The following is an 11227-nucleotide window of genomic DNA, read 5'->3' as shown; positions in this document are numbered from 1 at the left end:
AGTCCCTCTGTGGCTCTTCAGGCAACTATCCTAATATCAAAAACTAGTCAATAAAAAATGTCATGACCTTGAGCCAATTGGATTGCTTTATTGAAATTTTTGAAAGAAAAGCCCTGTCCTCTCGTCTCTGTCATTTCTGATACGGCCCTGGGTCTCCACTCTCCCCCTGGGACTCCCAGGAGACTCTTCCACAGGATCTTGCTGGGATGTGACTAACAGACAAGAGTGAAGGCTAGATAGCAGCTCACCCGGGCAGGGCAGGCCTGTAGCTTCCCACCAGCTCAGCACAGAGTCTGGCTCAGATCGGCACCCTGGGAATGGCTAAGCTGAAGAGAAGAGACCAAGACCAGCAGATGAATGGAAAGAACTTCTTTCCTGTCCACGGCTGAAAAGCAAGCAACTGATACGCAGTGCAAACTGCCATAGAGTGTTCCCCTGCCTGGCTGGCTGCTCTCACGACAGTCTTAGAGGCAAGTGTTATTGTCCCCATTTTATAGAGGTACAAACGGAAGCACTAAAAAGCAAAGTCACATGTCCAACATCACACAATTAATTGCTAGGGGCAGCTAAGCTTATACCCACATAGCTGTCTTCAGAGGCTGCCCCTGTAGGTAGTGTCACTCTCTGGCCTGTCTCTTTGGTACTGTCCCCAAAGGTGATGAGGGGGGGAGGTACCTCAGAGCTGCTCATCCTGGGCCCAGGCTTTGAGCCTCTTCTGCTTGTTCTACTGCCTGGTTCCAGCAATCCTCACAGCCCATCCCCCTCAACTTTCCTTCCTGCAGCTAGTGACATGCCCAGCCCAGTAACTCCCTGTCTGCTGAGTATGTTCCTGTTCACAGGCCTCTGGGCAATTCCTTCTTCCTACTCAAGTCCACCCAGGGGACATCCTGCTCATGCCACTCTTCTGCCTGTGCCTGTGATGATGCTGTCCACCATGACCATCTCTAGGTTTCTCTCCATCCCGACCCAAGACATTTCTAGCCCAGACCCTGAGAATCAGCACCCTTCTGAAGGAAGATACCCACCTCCACAAATGCTGTAAAAATCAGCACCATTGGTCCTGGGGATCAAATGATCTGACAGGTCTCTGCCATCAGGGGTCACCAGAGGAGAGACATTCAGGCCCACTGTAGTATGGCTCTCTGGCAAAGGAACCTGGAGCAGGAACACTGAGCTGCTCTTTAAAGGCATGGATTCTTGGAGCCACCAAGGAATGTTCTTGATGGATACAGAATGAGCCAGCCTTGAGTCCCAGTGTGAAAGATGCAAGGACAGGAACATGCTGTTATCTGTCTGCAGGGACTGTGCTAGGCGGTGGGGACCAGGACACAAACTTGCTGGTCAAATTTGCACAGTCAAATGGTTAATCACAATGGCTCATGGGGGTAAAGAAGCCCATGGATCAAGTACGTCCGTCCACGCTTGAGCAACCTCTCTCCCCTCTTTGAGCCCCAGTTTTCCGTCTGTGAGTAAAGGGTTAATAAAAGGCCGTCGTAGGGCTAATAATATACCTGTACTACCAGAGCAGGTTTATGTACACAGTAGCCACTGTGCATACATGAGTGACAGATTCTATCTGTCCTGCTGGGCCATTGGGATGGGTCCATTAGATCACAGCCAGATCCTGGCAGGCATGCACATCGCTGAGAGGAGCTGTTATTTAATATGAATTTGGCTCAAATTCAATCCATTACATATGTGCTCTTGGGAGGGAACCAATAAATACCTGGGCAGAAACCTTAGGGATAAGTCTTACTCTGCTGTCTCCCAGGAAAGGGACTGTAGTTATCTTTTTTTGTGTGTGTGGGTGGGGGTTCTGAGGCACAGTTCTAGATGTGACCCGCTATCCAGCTCAGAGACAAAGTAACCTTCCATCTTGTCTCCATCTGGTTCACTTCCAAACCCTGTGATTGCCCATCCATGCAGAGATATGACCTGACCCCCCAGAACAGTGAGGTGCCCCAATGCCCCGGGGGCCCCCAGTGTGGAAAAAGGGTCCATAATTACAGCTTTCATCAAGGAAGTTCCTGCTGGGTCCCTCCCCTGCCCCTCCTACCTAGGTGTGCCCTGAAGCCCATGTCAACCCACATTGACTGATGGCTTGGCGCAGGCTAATAGCACATTGTGCAATGTATCTCATCTAATCCTCTTGATTTCCCCCAGTTTCCAGATCAACAAGGCAAGGCATACCAGAGTAAAAGGCCTCACGGTGACTTCACCACCAGATAGACCCAAGGTCCTTTTGGCTCTGTGACTGGAGACCTGAACCTCTGGCTCAGTGTGTATCCCCAAAGTACAAAAGTCAGGTTCCAATGACACAGTTAGGACTCTGAGCTCAGAGATCCAGCCAGCCTGAGTTGAGTCTTGTCTGCACTGGGTTACCCTGGGCCGGGTGGGCCCCCTCTCTGAGCTTCTTTCTTCCTGGTCCTATTGAGTGCTAGTTACCTAGGTGTAAGTGTCTAAAGGTGCCTGGGGCGGAAAGGTCAGTGGCGGTCAGATGACATCTTTTTCTATTGGTGTTGTTCGCCTTTATTGATGAAGGGGCCAGAGGTCACTGTCTGCATAGATACAACATCAGGGCTTTAGGAAGCTTGTCTGGGTTTGAGAAGGCAGTGGGTATGCAGAGCGTTATCCGCAGTGGAAAAGCTAGAGTAAGCCACAGGATGGACAGCAAGACGCAAGCAGGCCAGATCTGCCCCCAGCTTGTTGTGAGAGGAACCAGGCAGCAGCCCTCTGTGGCCCTTCCTATCTCTGTAATTAAATACATCAATCTACATCACACGCACACACACACACACACGCACACACAGGCGTGCATGATCATACTCATACACACACACAGGTGCACAGGCACAAACACATACATACATACACATGCACACACATGACCACACACAGGCACATACACATGCATGCACAACACACAGGTGTACATGCACGTGTACCCACACACATATATACACGCATATACACACATGTGCTTGAGCACACACACAAGCACACACAGGTGTATATGCTCATACACGCACACACACACACATTCTCGCACTCTCACAAAAAGCTTCTCCTAGTCCTTCCTCGGCTTCTTTTCCCTTCTCTTAGGAAGGGAAGTGAATGGAATGTTGTTATGGGGAAAGCTTCCCTAGGCAAAGTGTTGAAGTCCACGTTACCCTATGACCCACTTCCCTCTGTGGCCCAGAGCTAGTATGACTCTGTTTTGTGCGTGACTGGGTGGCGGTCTCCTCCCTTACCTTACTCATCCATGCCAAGAAGGCAATTGTTGGACCCAGTCAGGGCTCCATCAGCTTGGGTGGTGAACTCCACTCCCCTCCAGGAGGGCTCAGCGAGCCTGCAGGCACCCTGTGCTTCTTATTAACCAGAAGGCTGGAGACACGGGGTTCCTTGATAAGAGGGACTTTTATAGGTAATTTATAGTCGTACAGAGTTTTTGAGTTTGGGGACAACACACAGTTGGGTTTGAGGACTCAGAGATGCTCACAGCGCCATTGCTGAAATCAACATGGCCTTCACTGCCCAGGACCCGAGTGGCCAATTCTTGCCTCCAGAGAGGACTTTAACATTCAGAACCTGGGAGACTGTCTTCAAAGATTGTAATATAGGGTTTGTTTGTTTGTTTGTTTTTGGAGGGGTACACACTCACAGCGGCAAGTCTTCCTCCAGCCTTCAGAAGGCTGCCATGTTCTCCCGTCGTGTGGGCTTCCTGTCCCCAGAAGGAATCCAGGAGTTGCTCTCACAGCAGCCATGTTTTTCACAGCCTCAAGCTGAGGAGGGAGAAGGAAGGGCTCCAGGGGATGGATGGCCCATGGTTCTAGTCCACGAAGACTCCCGTCTTTTCTCTCAGTGACAGGAGTGACACCAGGGAACGCTCAATAAAACCGGTGGCAGGCCCTGCTTGGGGACCTGCGCTGAGTCAGCTCAGCCTCTCTTCTTTCATCTCAAGCCCTGACTTAACAGCAGCATTTAATGAGGAAAGATAGAGGAATTATTCTCCCTGGGCGGCTACCTTGAGAGAAATATTGCTATGGTCATGAAAACTAACAGGAATAAAGACTGACTCTGTGTGTGTGTGTGTGTGTGTGTGTGTGTGTGTGTGCGCGCGCGCGCTCGCGCACCCGTGCGTGTGCACACGCACACGCATGTGCAAAAGCATGTCAGAGAAGGGGGGAATCTATGGATAAGAAACTAGTTTGGGAGATTATAAAACAGAAACATTGGCTGGTGAAGGGGTGTGGTCTTTTAAACTGGTTTCTATATTGCCTTCTATCATTTGGACAAATGTTTGGAGTAAAAATAAATCAATTCGTAACAATGAAACCTAGGGTAGCCCTGGTAATCTGATGCCAATTTCATTCCCACAGTCTGATAGATTAAGACCCCAAAGTCTGTCTGGGCCATGTCCCCTCAAGCCCAGCGAGGGAAGCTGAGAAGAGAGAGGTTCCTGTATGGGACTCTGTGGCTGTTTTTTTTAGGTCCAGCTCCTTGCCATCACGAGAGCTGTCACAGAAGTACGCAGGGAAGGAGTGGCTGTCTTTCCACAGCCACAAAATATTTGCCCTCCCCTTGCCTCCTCTCTATCCTGGGAGTCCCTGGTATTAGCAGCACTGTGCGGCTCTCAAAGGGGGGTTGTGGACGACAATGTACCGTTTGAAACTGTGCCTGTCCATCACTACAGATGTGCAAGACGCAGTCATCGTGTTCTCTTCTGGCCTTCTGGGTTCACATCTGTCCCTCAGCAGGAGCCAGGAGCCAACAAGACCCTGGATTGAGCCTTCGATGGTCTCCCACATGACCCAGGCTCCTTTTGATGTGAATTTGGATTGAGAGGCCTCACACTGCAGAAGGAATTGACCAGGCAGGGCACTTCCGCCCCAAGGAAGACTGTATGAGGAAGACGGTTGGGTAACATTGGGGACCTGCCCTCAGATCCTGCTAACAAAGGCTTTTGGGGACATTTGCCAGATCCCCTCTGGCAAAAGCTATTGCACTGGGCTCTCTGAAAGGCCAAGCAGGGAAGTTGGGGCGAGCATCCTGGACTGTCATAGCATCCTGGACTGTCACACCACTGAGCTGGTGTCCAACACCCAGGACCCAACACCAGAGAAGATAAAAAGTTACCTGCAAAACAGAGATGGGCTGGGTGCTCTCTGGAGGCTACTCACAGCATTCCGGGAGTCTTTGTGTCAGCCCCAGGCCTGTGCCGGGAATCTTCCAGCAAAAGAAAATGTCCTTTTAGTGGATCAGGGTCTACATGCCAGCATTGTCACTAAGATGTGTGACCTTGGGCAAAGGGGAGCAAGTTACCCAGAGCTGAGGATGGAGAAGAGGATGAATGAGCAGGTTATGGGCAAACACGTCTTGAAACGATCATGGGACAGCATCTGGGTTCTCGGGTGATGGTCCGTAATTTCACTGTAGCTTGGTTATGTATCAAAACCCATCACAAAGAGGGAGCTTATTCTGTGTATTAAGGAAGCATTTACCACAAAGATTCCCATCCATGGCATGGATTTCTTCTGCAAGACAGAAAGAAATGACAAGGTTGACCTGACTGCGCCACAGCAGGATGAAGAGGGTCTTTGAAAAGCAGCTTCACTCCCTGCCTTGGTCCTAGTGCCAGCCTGTTTCCTGAGTCCTGGGGATTTGCCCGGGGATGGCCACTCAGAACCTCGGAGCTCTGCTATGCTGTACAGGAGCCTCTGGCCACAGGTGGCTCTCACTTGGCGTTGTGCGTATTGTATTGTATTTGTATCTGAATCTCACTTTTTTCTTGAAGAATTTACATTTAAATTTGGAAGTCAAATAGGCATATCGCAACTTTATTGCTTTGGCAGTATTAACTCTGCATTTTTTTTTTTTGGTCTTGAGACATAATTCACATCATAACATTCACTGTTTTAAAGCAGAGATTGGTGGTCCTGGTATAGCCATGAGGTTCTGAAGTCACCATTAACTGTCTAATTCGAAGCCCAAAGGAAACCTCACACTACCAACAGTCGTTATAACATGACCTCCTGCCCCAAGCTCCTGGAGCCACCAAGTTTGTCCCCAGTCGCTACAGATTTCCCTAGTCTCCACATATCATCATCATCATCATCGTGTCCTAGCCGGGCAGTGGTGGCACACGCCTTTAATCCCAGCACTTGTGAGGCAGAGGCAGGCAGATTTCTGAGTTCCAGGCCAGCCTGATCTACAGAGCGAGTTCCAGGACAGCCAGGGCTACATAGAGAAACCCTGTCTCAACAAAACAAATGAGCAAAAATGTTTCATTCGATCAATGGTCTTGTGTTTGCTTTTTCCATTTAGCTTTCTTCTTTCCTTTCCTTCTTTTGAGACGGGGGCTTATGTAGCCCAGGCGATCCTCTGACTCTCTATGTAGCTGGGGATGACTTTGAACTTCTATTCTTCTTTGGTCCACCTCTTGTGTGTTGGGCTTATTATAATCATGCGCCATTATTCCGGGTTTGTATGCAGGGCTGGGAATTGAACCCAGGGCTTGGTGGATGCCAGGCAAGCAGCCTACCAATTGAGTCACACCTCCAGCCCTGAGTAGTGTGTTTCCAAGGTTCTGTTGAACTTTGCTCCTCTCTGTGGCTGTATTATTTTCCAAAGAATGGGCATATCACCTTTTGTTCGGATGACTGTTTCTATGTTTTGGTTTCTGTCTCTTGAAAATACAATATTCCAATGAGGTGTGTTGTAATGTACACTGCAGGTTCTGGGTGTTTAATAGAAAAGAGATGATAAAGTACACAGTATATTCACACACTTTGGACTTATTTTTATTAACTAGGCTAGGTAAAATTATGTCTTTTTACAGAAGAGAGAGCCCAGAGCTGAGGAATTGGGGACCCCCTTCCCCTGGAGCCCCAGTTTGACTCACCCCACCCAAAAGTGGCCCTGAAGTAAGGTGAGGGGCAGGGTCTGGGAGGAGCAGTCATTCTGAGAGTCATGCTGGCACCCAGGGGAGCCACAGAGAGGACAAGTTCAGGCAGGAGTGGGTAGATGACTTCCCCCTGGGAGGGGACCCGCGGCTGGAATTATCAGACAAAAGGAATAATTGGAGCGGCCGATGACAATGCCTTCAGCTGGCACCGGGCCTGGGCCGAGCTGCGTGGCTGGCTCTTTTGGATGGAGCACCCAGAGACTCCTGGGTTCCCCTCCCAAGGGTAGCTACGTGAAAGGTTTTGTTGCCTCCCGACCCCAGGGCTAGTTCCTGAGCTACTCAGAGGTCCGGGTTTGGTGGTCACCAACCTTCTATTCTGTGTCTTAGGGTCAGGTGAGGGAACTAGACCAGACAACCAATTCCCCGGCTTTAACATTTCAGGGTTTGGAGAATATTACTGAGTCAAGAAGTTGTGGAACCAACTGCAGGCCTTCTCTTACCTGGTTGTTTAACATCCCTGCTTGCTCCTTTCCTCCCAAGAGGTGGAAAAGATGACCCTCACCAAGGGCTCCCTGAAGGCTTACCAGAGTCTTATATCCTTTGCCCAGGCGGTGTGGCTAGCAGTTTGCTGTCAGTGCTCCAGGGACAGAAAACCCAGATAGTCCAGCCCCTTGTCCACCATGCAAACCTATCTCCTGGACTGGCAGAGGGCTTCATATGTCATCCAGAAATGCTGGGAGGGGGACAGAGCCACAAACTCCATGGCTATCACAACATCTGGTGGACTGGAGGAAACCATGTTCAAAGACTGAAGCAACATCCTATGCAACAGCCACAATGGTGAAGGTGTAAAACCCAGGCATCGGCCTTGGAGCTTTCTTGAGTTTTATGTGGGTAGACAAGCCACCCAACCCCGTCTGGTGCCTCAGCTGTGCTTCACCCTTTGCTGGGCAAGGTGGCACTTCTGCCAAGCCTTAGCTTTCTCCTCGAAAACTCCCTGAGTGTTCTCCAGGGACAACAGATCCAGGGAGGGTTCAGGGCGTCTGCTGTGGGCAGAATGTCTGAGACAAAAGAAATCCTTAGGGACTAGGGAACCTCTGCCAGCTGCCCTGGCCCCAGGGAGCTTACAGTTTCTCTGAAGGAAATTCCTTTGCTGAGAATGATTGCTTAGAGATGAGCAGTAATGACAAAGCCCGGTGGCAGCGATGACACAGGGACAGAGGGAAAGGAACTGGATCTCCTCCTTCTGCAGGACACTTGGATATCACGGATGGAAAGTAGCCATCCTTAGGGAAGAGGAGGAGGAAGAGTCGGGAAGGGGCATGGAGGATGAGGGATGGAAAAGGGCTAGCAGACATGATCAAAGCATTGCTTAACAATAACTGAATTCCAGATGTGATGATGTCCACACGGAGAACAGATAAACTGAGGCACAGGCCTTCCCACTGCCCAGTGGGGAAACCGTAGGTTACAAATGCTGGCCAGAGCACAGAAGCATCTGGGCGACCAACAAAAATTACCATCGTCATAGCAGACCTCTGCTGGGTCACTTCATCCATTATTTCAAGCCCTGTAACTGGGTCGTAGTCTCTCTGCCCTCCCCTTCAGGGAAACCTCTGTGTAGACAGAATACTTTGACAGAATCAAGATACACACGAGGTAATTCTTGCTAGGGAAGTCTGGGTAGTAAGGTTTTTATTTTTAAATTCACACCAGGAGAAATGACCAGATCTTTGAAGTACAGATCAACACATTTTGGCAGGTGAATCTTCCCACGCAGTTACCTCCAGAACCAAGATCTAAACTCTACCCATACTGTCCCACAACCCTTTTTGTCCCCTTTGAGTTAACTGCTACACCCCCAAAGTGACCACAGTTCTGATCTTTATCTAATGGATTGGTTTTGTGTAGTCTTTTATTTTTATTTATTTTTTGACAGGGTCTTACCATTTAGCCCTGGCTGTCTTGGAACTCACTCTGCAAACCAGGATGGCCTTGAACTCAGAGACCCACCTGCCTCTGCCTCATGTGTGCTGGGGTTAAAGGCATTCGATACCACTGCCCAGCCAAAAGTTTCAGCTTTCCTAATGTGTGTGTTATCCTTGCGCAGAGGCTGTGCTAATCTTCTCTGTATCAACCCAGGTCCAATAGATGTCTTGCTGCTCAGGCTGGCCTTAAACTTGCAATCCTCCACTTGCTGACTGCTGAGATTTTGGGGAGTGTGCTACCCTAGCCTTCACCTGCCTGGAATCATTCTGAATTCCCTCTTTTAATGCCAGGCCTCTTTCCTTTCACAGCGTGACTGGGCTGAGCCTGAAATCGTACCAGGATTGACTAAGCAGCCTGGGAAGTAGAGAGGGAAGGGAGGCAAAGGGGGGGTGGGGGGTGGGGGGTGGGTAGATTCAGAAAAGGCAGGAAGAGAGGAGAAATGGAAAGTGTACCTGCGACCAGCGAGAAGAGTGCAGAACTACCCTGGGCAATCCTCGGAATGAATTTGTGGCTCCCCTAAAGTGATCTGAGGGAATTCTGGAGTACAGGAGAAAATAAAGAACTCTCAGAGTGAGGACAGAGGGGGAGGTGCTGTGGCTTCATTGGCAGAGCATCCGCACCCGTCCAGGCATGGGCTTCATCCTCTAGACAGTGAGGAAAAGCAGACTGATGAGGTCTGCCTTTGGTCACAGAGGACGGCGTAGCACAGAGTTCAGGAAAAGCTCAGAGGCCAGTCATTCTGCTGTCCAGTGAGTCCATCCATCCATCCAAAGGATGCTTGTCCCGATGGCTTCTCACTCATTGGCTCACTGTGTCTGGGACTCCCGTTACTGTCTGTTAAATTTCATGCCCAGCTTTGGTCTCTGACTAAAGTGTTGGCAGGGAGGGCATCTGTGCACATTTGAGGGTGGAGGTGGGGACTTTGTCAAATCTTGCCTGCTGGTCACACCAGATTCTATCCTCATCTCAAAATTCTGGAAAACTCTTGTTTTCTGGTAACATTCATACCATATCTTAAGGAAAATCTTCCTCTATGATACGTTTTCCTTCAGGACTGGCTGATCAGACCTGATCTTATTACGTGAGCCTGGTCATTCAACTCCGAGAAATGGGAAGGACTTCCATTGATAAATACAGGGTCGATTTTCCATGCCTTGGTGGAGAGTTGAGGACAGCATTTCCCAAATGTCCTGAAGAGAACGACCAAGTCTCTCTGTTATTATAGGTGTGTGGGGGTTGGGGGATGGGGTAGAAAGGCAAAGCTCTGGCTTAAAGAAATAAAGAAAGTAGGTTTGGTATTGCAGGACACCCCAAAGGCTGGACTGTCTTGTCAAATTCCAGGAGGGTTCTGACTCCAGAACCCTTTCTGCCTGCAGCATCTTGGGGCACCTCATGTTCCTACTTTGTTGGGTTCCCTGGCAGGAGCTCAGAGAACCCAAGAGAATGAAGTCAAACTTCACAAGAGGTTTGGGTTGGAGCCAAAGAGAAGAGTCTGAAGTTGCGGGGGACAGACCATTCCTCAGCTGTCACAGAAAGTGTGCTTGAGAGACTCTGAAGCAAAGGGAGGGGAAAGCTAGCGGTCACTGCCACCAGATGGGACAGCACCTGAGAAGCAAGCATGCCCCACTCTCTGGGCCTGGCTCGGGCACCTTACCACTGTCAGAAGCTTGAGGTAGGAAACACACTCTGGTGGGAAGGTCTGTGCCCCTCAGCTGGGTCACTTTTCCTGAAGGGACTCTTGTCAGGTCTGTATACAAAATCATAGCTGGCCACAGCCAAAGCTCTGCCTGAGTCCAGGGATTCATCCAAATCCCAGCGCTACCCTTACCGGAAGCCCCTCCTGACAGGGGAATGAGGACATTGCTAGTGTTGGGCGTGGGGAGGGGGCATTTCTTAAGGGCTCTGGGTCCCATGGTGAGAGCATTTCTCCCAAAGCCATTGTCTCTTTAAATGGAAAGAAACCCAGAGCATTAAAACAGCTAAATGACTTTTTTTTTTTTCAAAACACAGAAGAGGGGTAAAAACTGGTAGAACAAGTTAAAATGGCCTTTATTTTATTTTCTGTAAATCCCACCCATGTTATCCCCTCAGGGTTCAAGCCTGTATTGGAGAACTCAGCGGGGGGCCTCCCACTCTTCATAGCTGGCTTCCTCTCCACACCTCTCATTTGTTCTTACTGGGTGTGACTTGACTGGGGGTGGGGGTGGGGTGGGGGAAGAATGGTGTCAGAGGTCACCGGGACTCCCAAAAGATGATGTCTTTTTTTTTCCCCAGGTGAGGCCTCTTTTATGGTGACCCAGAGCACCATCCCCCAGGCTTGCGGCGGGTGGAGGG

At 49.8% G+C, this 11227-nt stretch overlaps 1 pseudogene; it reads right to left on the bottom strand.

Annotated features, from left to right (window-relative positions):
- Positions 1–8972: 8972 nt before the first annotated feature.
- LOC115030926 lies at positions 8973–9073 on the bottom strand (annotated as a pseudogene).
- Between the last annotated feature and the right edge of the window lie 2154 nt (positions 9074–11227).

This window comes from Mus caroli, chromosome 4 (genome assembly GCF_900094665.2).
Source record: "Mus caroli chromosome 4, CAROLI_EIJ_v1.1, whole genome shotgun sequence".
Classification (NCBI taxonomy): Eukaryota; Metazoa; Chordata; class Mammalia; order Rodentia; family Muridae; genus Mus; species Mus caroli.
The sequence above is the reverse complement of the archived record's forward strand: the minus strand, read 5'-3'. Positions and strand labels throughout refer to the sequence as shown.